The sequence below is a fragment of the Galeopterus variegatus genome, unplaced genomic scaffold (genome assembly GCF_000696425.1).
Source record: "Galeopterus variegatus unplaced genomic scaffold, G_variegatus-3.0.2 Scaffold1649, whole genome shotgun sequence".
NCBI classification, from domain to species: Eukaryota; Metazoa; Chordata; class Mammalia; order Dermoptera; family Cynocephalidae; genus Galeopterus; species Galeopterus variegatus.
The window spans coordinates 252,151-260,472 of NW_007727760.1; positions in this window are offsets into that span (position 1 = coordinate 252,151).

Consider the following 8,322-nt stretch of genomic DNA (forward strand, 5'->3'; position numbering starts at 1 on the left):
TGTAATTTCCTTTAGCAATTTAATTAGAATCTAGCTAAAGGAATTTCATTTAGAAGTAATCTCATCTAGATTTGTAAAAGCCACCAAATACATGTTATTTAATTTGAAAGATTATTAGCACTTGGATAAGATTATCAAAACAGATGGAAACGAAGACTCAATCTTTGTATCTAAGGAGATCTTTTTCCATGCAAATGTTTTGAATAGACATGTAGTGTAGGCAGTATCACCTACCTACCACTGTTAAGGTCATAAGAAAAGGCCATGAGAAACTAGGTGGTACAGCCATCTCTGTGCCTACCCCCGCACCCCCAGGCCCCAATGTTCTCTTATGTTTTAGATTGGATGACTGATAAACAGCAGAAATTTATTTTTCACAGTCCTGGAGGCTGGAAGTGCTAGGTCAGGGTGCCAGATCTGGTTCTCGTGAGGGCCCTCTTCCAGGGTACAGACTACCATCTTTTCACTGTATTTTTACATGACAGAAAGAGGATGAGAGAGATCTCTGGGGTCCCTTTTATAAGGACACTAATACCATTCATGAATTCTCTATCATCCCGACACAATTACCTTCCTAGGGCCCTACCTCTTAATACCACCTCATTGGGGGTTAGGATTTCAATGTATGAATTTTGGGGGGATGCAAACATCCACAGTCCATTGCATTTTATCTTGATTTTCTAATGTAAGAAACAGTACAATTTCCAATATCTCTTTTTGAAATCTCTTGATTCCCTATATCAAAGGCCTCATTGAAGTATGAATATGCAAAGGTACCATCTTTACATCATTGAAAGCAAGTGCTACATTTGAGAGCCTGTGTCATATAGGCTTTTTCTGGATATTAAATAAGAATCTAAATCTATGCATATACTTTGCACAAACTGGCAAGAACTCCCAAGGATGTTTATCTTATAAATAAAGATTAAATAACATTTTTATGCTAACATTAATATCAAATTGTATTTAAAGCAAATAGTATCCAGCGATCAAAGTACATCTTTGTTAACATCATCGTTTAGAAGTGTTACATTTATATCTATCTTTACTCTTAGCCTACACTCTCATCTCCATAATATTGGGAACATTTCTTTCAGTTTAAAAATGTTAGGCATATTCATATTTGGAAATAAAATCCTTGAGTAGTCATTAAAATATTAATCCATTTGGCAGTTCAGCATCTCGGTGGAATACTTCAGGCAGCTCAGCACAGAGGATATCATCCTATTCATGGAGCTGGCTAACATTTGGAGATCAAATTGCTTAGGGTTGTTTCTTTAAACACAGGAAAACAACAGATTTCTTCATGATGTAGAACTGCTATACATTTCTTCAGATACATCTATATATTTCAGTTTTGACAATTAAGATGTATAGCATTCAGAGAGAAAACAGACAGAGCTATAAAAAAAACCCACCATTTAAGTCTTCCTTCTGTACCAGACATTGTGTTGAGTGTTACACATGAATTATTACCTCATTAATCCTCTCTGTGAGGTCAGTATTGTTATTACCATCATTTTGCAGATGTGAAAATTGAGGCATACAGTTAAGTGGTCACCATAGGCAGGTGTCAAACTTAGGACTCTCTGGCTCCCACATTTGTAGTCTTGAACACTCAAGTTGCACTGCCTCCCTAGAGCAAGGGTTTCTTACCCTTGTCATTACTACTGACATTTTGCCTGGCTAATTCTTTGTTTGGGAGGCAGAGCATCCTACTCATTGTAGGATATTTAACAGCATTCCTGGCTTCTACCCACTAGATGCCAATGATATCCTCTCACTTGGAACAACCAAACTGTCTTCAGATATAGCCAAATGTCCCCTGGGGAGAAAATTACCCCTGGTTGAGAACCATTGTCTTACAGTAAAGTTCAACCCTCATCCATTGCTTATCAAAGCGCACATTTTCAATTTAAGGGTAGGGCATCAATTTTCCAAATCATACTATATAGAGATCCCATGATTACATTATCCACATTATAGATGATTTATTAAAAAGACATGGGAAAACTTTGGACAAAAAAAGTGATTATCAATGTGCCTTCATTAAGATCAGGTCTTTCCCTACCAAACTCATTTCCTTTCAGCCCAACCTGTGTGTTCAGTAGATTGCTATGATTATATCTTTGTACCAACAAAGACTGGAACAATGGTTGAAAATTTTCTGAACCACCACGTCCAGAAAAGCCAATTAATAGATGGTCCACTTGACTCCAAGTTCCCAAAGAACAGGAATGGGAACTCTTGTTCATCTTTACCTCCCCTGAACCCAATATCATGCCTAGCACTTAGTCAGTGCTCAATAAATTCTTCTTTAATAAAGCAATGAAGTCCTGGTTAGCCTATTTCAGGTTTTGAATGCTCTGTGTAGGTCTCTGTCTGGACTTGCCATGTATTACATTTTGCTTGAATTAGTGGCATAGAAGCACACATTACAGTATGCCGATCGTATTTACGAATTTAACAGAACCTGGTGAATAAGTAATACATTAGATGAAGAAACAGGATCAAAGAGGCTGATATGATGTACTAGATCTAAAACAAAATTTAACAAGAACCATGCCAGTGAGGAAAACAAACTATATGGTGGTCGAGCAGCACACCCAAGACCACTCAGCTAAGTGGAAAGGCAGATCCAGACTCAAACTCAGGCCTTTCCATATTCACTCCATCCACGGTTTCCAGGGATGAGTCAATCCTGCTTTACCTTGCCTGGGTCAGGGTGCAACTGAAATGTCCTTTCCTGTTCCATTCGTCACATTCTACCAGAGTCATGTGTATGAAAGTGGCTACTGGCCTGGAAAGGGCTCAACAAAATGCCTTTCAGATGAGGAATGGTTGAGGGTCTTCAAAATAGCAGACCTGACATAGAAAAGACTTAAAAGGACCACTGTGGTTATCTTTAAGTATCTGAAATATATTCATGTGGAATAAAAAATAAATTTATTCTGCTTTTCCATCGAGGCCTGAACCAGGGTCATTAAATGGGGAAACTCTGGGGAAGCATATTTTATCCCAGCATAATGATGGGTGCCTGAGCACAAACCTCATGTGGGGGAATGTATCAGAGGTTCTTCAAGGTGCTTTCTAACCCTCAGTGTACATAAACTCTTTCTTAGAGATGACTGCAGACCTTGTTAATTTCTCTGTGTAGTTTTGTTAAGAAAAGCAAGATCTATTATCTTCTCTCATCCACATATTCAGAGTCATAGGAGTAAATAAAATAGAATAAGTGGGAAAAAGAACTCTACCATGTGCCATGTGGAATAAGACTTACTTACTATGTGCCAAGTATGGTGAAAATCACTTCACCAGCATTAACTTGTCTAATTCATGATAAGAATTCCATGAAGTCACAATAGGTATCATTGCCATTCTGTACCTAAGAAAACCAAGTCACAGAGAAGTTAAGTAACTTGTTCAAAAATCACACAGGGAGTGATTCTAGCCTTGCTACTTGAACCTGAGTCTGCCCGTAATTATAAAGTCTGTTTTGGGGAGAAGAAGACATAACAATCACAACAATTCCTTGAACTTGTTAGGACAAGTGAACAGATATGATGTTGATGAGGGAGAAGAGGAAGGAGGGAAAGAGGAATGGGTAAAAGGACATGAAAATCAACTACATTGTATATTGAGAAGTTACAATAAAAAATAAAAATAATAAAATAATAAAAAATAATATCAGCTATAAAAATTATTTGTTATTTATTTACACTTTAAGTAAATTGAGAATCACTATTTAAAAATATAAATAAAGTGTGTTTTGTAACTACCACTGCACACTACCTCATCCTTTCATCAGGGATGCACTATTTAGTTTGAATTTTGGAAATTTCTAGGGTTTGAGACATATGGCTATTTAAATGCAAATACTTAAAATATCTTCTGAAGACTAAAATACATCACTTAAAAAATTACTTGCTATATTCTATTATCTTTGATGTTGCTCTCTTCAAATAGTGCAAATTGACATGTGTAAACTTCAAGTGAGAAAAACAGGATTTTTAGGGATTTTTTTTTTTTAAATTAAAGATGGGTGGTGGCATTTCAGATTGGTAAGAGCATTTCAGATGCTATTCTGTAAATTAGGGAATTAGAACCCAAGCCTCCAGGCTGTAAAGCACTAGTGTGAAACAAGATTGATAACTTTCATTTTCACAGGTCCAGGAAATTCTAATGGTCATGTTTTTTTAGATAATTATATCAGAGATTATACTCTGTTCTGATAATGATTGTCTTGTTAGATTATCTTCTGCTTTATGATTATCATGTTGGATATTTCATAAAACAGAACCAATTCTTTTTTTTTTTTTTTCTTTTTTTGTGACCGGTAAGGGGATCGCAACCCTTGGCTTGGTGTCGTCTGCACCACGCTCAGCCAGTGAGAGCACCGGCCATCCCTATATAGGATCCGAACCCGTGGCGGGAGCGCCACTGCGCTCCCAGCACCGCACTCTCCCAAGTGAGCCACGGGGTTGGTCCAAAACAGAACCAATTCTAAAAACTATTTTCTTTGTCTTTATTATTTCAGTGCCAAAAAGACACTGAAAATCTCTAAACCATTCTGCCAGAGAGCACTGTATTCAGCCTATTTGTAACTCTGATTTAGTTGGGGCTAACTAACTTTTCAAATTAAATCTGGTGACTTTCTATTATTATTATTATTTGGGGGGTTATGAATATTCATGAGAAACAAAGCTGATTGTCATCCCTCAGGCCCAAGATGTGAAGGCCAGACTCATGCTGGCAGCATACCCATCACCACAAATAGCATTTGTACCCCGTGTCCCCCACACAATTAACCCCAACCTCCCTCCCCCTCCCCCACTCCACTTCGAGCCCAAAGAACGTTCTCTCCCTCTGCAAGTCCAACACACCACTGTGGTCTTTCTTTCCTTCCTTCTTTCTCCCTTAGCTCCTGACTTACTATTCTTATGCAGTGCTGCTTCATGCCCACCGTTCCAGGCAATAATCAGCAAAAAGACTTAAAACACAGTTCGCATTTGCTTTCTAAAGTTATTGCTGCCCTGGTACTTACGTGCACTTAAACATTTGTGGAAGTCCATAATTCTATGTTTATCATTACTGCAAAGCATCAAGGCAGTTGTAGGAGGGAATCCAAGCACTTATCATAAGACTTAACATGGCATCTTAGGCAGCTCTCAGTGAGGTGGTTATTTTGCCAAGAGGCAGGACACTTCGCTGTGCCCTGTAGCCTGTAGAGCTGAGGAAAAACCCGTTTCTTCATCTATCAGTGATCAGAATCATCTGCTGTTCATAAAATCATTTTGTGTTTGATGTTCGCAGCCCACCACAGCCCGCCCAGGCACATGTCTAAAATAATTGCCTCACTGAGCCTCTTACCGTAACATTTACTCATCAGGGTACTATTCTGCCACATCAAATTGTGTCTTGAAGAACATTTACATGACTTTGTGAAGTGGAATGGAGATTAGCACACTGGTGTTTTATTCACTGAGTTCTCACTAGGTTTTATCTCATCAGGAAAAATCTTTATAAAAAGAATGTTCTCGATATACTTCATGATGAGAAATATTCTGAATCAAGAACCCAGACTTCTCATTAATGAATCATGGGAAACATTGCTAAAGCTCTAAGAAGTATGGAGCATGGAGTATACAGCCACCAAACTTAAAACCAAACAGATCCTATGAGTGAATGTACCTGGTAAGTGCTACTGCCAATGGCTCGGCCCTGGGCTTTCCAAGTTCCTTGAGTCAATGTGCGTTAAAAACCATTCTGGCATCCATCTCTACCCTCATTCATAATTCTGAGAAATGTAGCTGACTTTTGGTCATGGCACCTTTAGAAGTCATTGGCTAAGATATCTGAATAACTAGGGCAGAAGTAAGTGATGTGTAGAAGAGAAAAAGAATGACCAGTAAGTCACAGCTTTATTTACCAGAAGGGAAGGGAGAAAATGCTTCATTATTATGAGCTTGTTTCATTATAATATGCAGCATTTTAAGTTAAAAGGATCTGCTAATTACCTTTCCCACCCTGACCTCACCATTATCAATGTCCTATGGAAGATACCAAAAATAATTCTTGCATCTTTGAGATAAAAGGAAACCTTTAATACATTTGGTCTGAGCAAAAGAAATATTTAAGCCAAATTGAAGACATCAAAAATAAGCAACCACATTGAAAAGTCACAGCCATATTGAACGATAAACAATTTATGGAAGGAGCCCAGAAAAAAATTGTTTTTTTAAAAAATTGAAAAGCATAGCTTCTGACAAGTATTCTTTATTTATGAGTGTAAGTAGAATTTTTCAAGAAACATGAAAATACTGAAATAAAATCCAAGTTTGACACATACATTTCTCTTTGAGGTTTGGCCAAAAAGGGAAATCTAGGTAGATATGAGGTTAATTATGTAGTTTAATTCAACTATTTGTGACCTACACTAATTGAGAGAACAGAAGAGGTCAGGATTATGTGAAATTGTAAATGATCCAAAATAATTCACAGTTGAGTAGAGAAGTGTTTTTGGTTTTTGATTTGAATACAGGTAGGCCTGGGATATAGCAATTCAATTTTTCAAAAGAAAAGGAAGTCTCATAAGTGAAGTCCAGATGCCCAAGCTTGGAAACATCTCTTGTTCCCCCTCCTCTCTCATTTTAACTCCTCTCTACATGTTCATCTGGGATGCTGGTGAGCTGTACCCAGCAGACCAGTGCTGAGCTTACTTTCTGTGGGGTATACCAGATAACCCAGTGGTCCATCGGTTGTATTCTTGCTCTTGTTTTCTGTTCTTTCAAAGCTTCTGTGATTTTATAAATTAGTGGGTGTGAGAGCAAGAGATGGGAGGAGGTGCTGAGAAGGTTAACCAAGGAAGTTTTTGCCCCAGTAACAAAAGTTAATGACACAACCCAGGGTCTAACGGTCCCCAGGCCACTTACCACTATCAAAAACAAAAAGAAACAAAAACACCATCTCTGTTAAACACTTCTCTAGTTCCAAGGAAAACTGGAATATAAATTGTTTCAAAAGAATTCTATGCATACAAAGTGAACAGCTGTCAACAAAGCTATAATTAAGGAAATGAGGTGCTGTCAATAAATTTGACATCATGATTTTCTTTGGAGCAGCCATGTTAAATCTCTTTACTTTTCTACCCTCCCCTCACATGGCCTCCTCCAGGATAATCTAGAGTTTTCTCAATACAAGTTAGGAGGGGAAACTCCATCTGTAGCTCTTTAGAGACCTTGAGAAATGTATAGATGGTGTTCTTCCTTTTCAAATTGATATGTTGCTAATGTTTTCTTAAAACTCATGACGCATTTTTGGCTAAATATTATCAATTTTTCCCCCTCCAGAGTTCTGTGCAGTTAAGGAATCCAAACGTAGTTTCATTAGTTGATAATAATAGCAATAAAGGTATCATCTGGGTGTATAGAAATTACCTTTGCAAACTTTAGTTTCACTTGTATTATTTCACATTTTCACAGCTATCTACCAAGAACCCTTTTCCTGGCTATAATTGATTTTATATTGTAATTCTTCAGCCCACTGGAACATTTTAGGTCTCAATTAATGTTTTTAGATAAAAGTATGGACTCTCTGTGCCAAACCTGTCACTTTTCTTACTCATCCACTCTTAGGAACTGTTTCTGCCACAAGCTTGCTTGTGTCATTCCCACATCTTTAGGAAACTATATTTCTTTTGAACTATCTCTGATCCTTTCCTCAAAAGATGGTTTAAAACTTCTCTTTCTGAATGAGACCTCAGACAATTAGCTATAGATTTCTCTGTCCCACCCCCAGACTGATGTTCTAGCCTATATTTAATTACATTTATGCATAATGTTTGATGGTATTTTCACCAGTGATAGTTGTTGTCTTAGGTATATCTTTTCTCTCCCCAACTGAGTTACAAACTTCTTCAAAGTAGAGATGGGTGCTCTCTTTTCTGATGTCACAGAGTTTTCCACTCTAAATGCCAGTGGGGGTGGGGACACATGGATGCCAATGGCCCAGTGCTTCAGGACACCCCTCAAACATTCTGCTGTGCTAGTTCAGGTCCATGCTGCTTTCATTCAGCTCATTTTCTGATCCACATAGCCAGAAAAAGATGAGAAATCTAGATTGTCCCACACTTCAGCAAAAGTAGAAGGTGAGGGGTAAGAGAACATAACTGGAGCTAAGAGAGGAAAAAGGAAGTTTAAGAAGGGGTTTGGGGCCGGCCCGGTGGCGCACTGCTACAGTGCGCCGCTTGGGAAGCGCGGCGGCGCTCCCACCGAGGGTTCGGATCCCACATACAGACCAGCCGCTCACTGGCTGAGCAAGGTG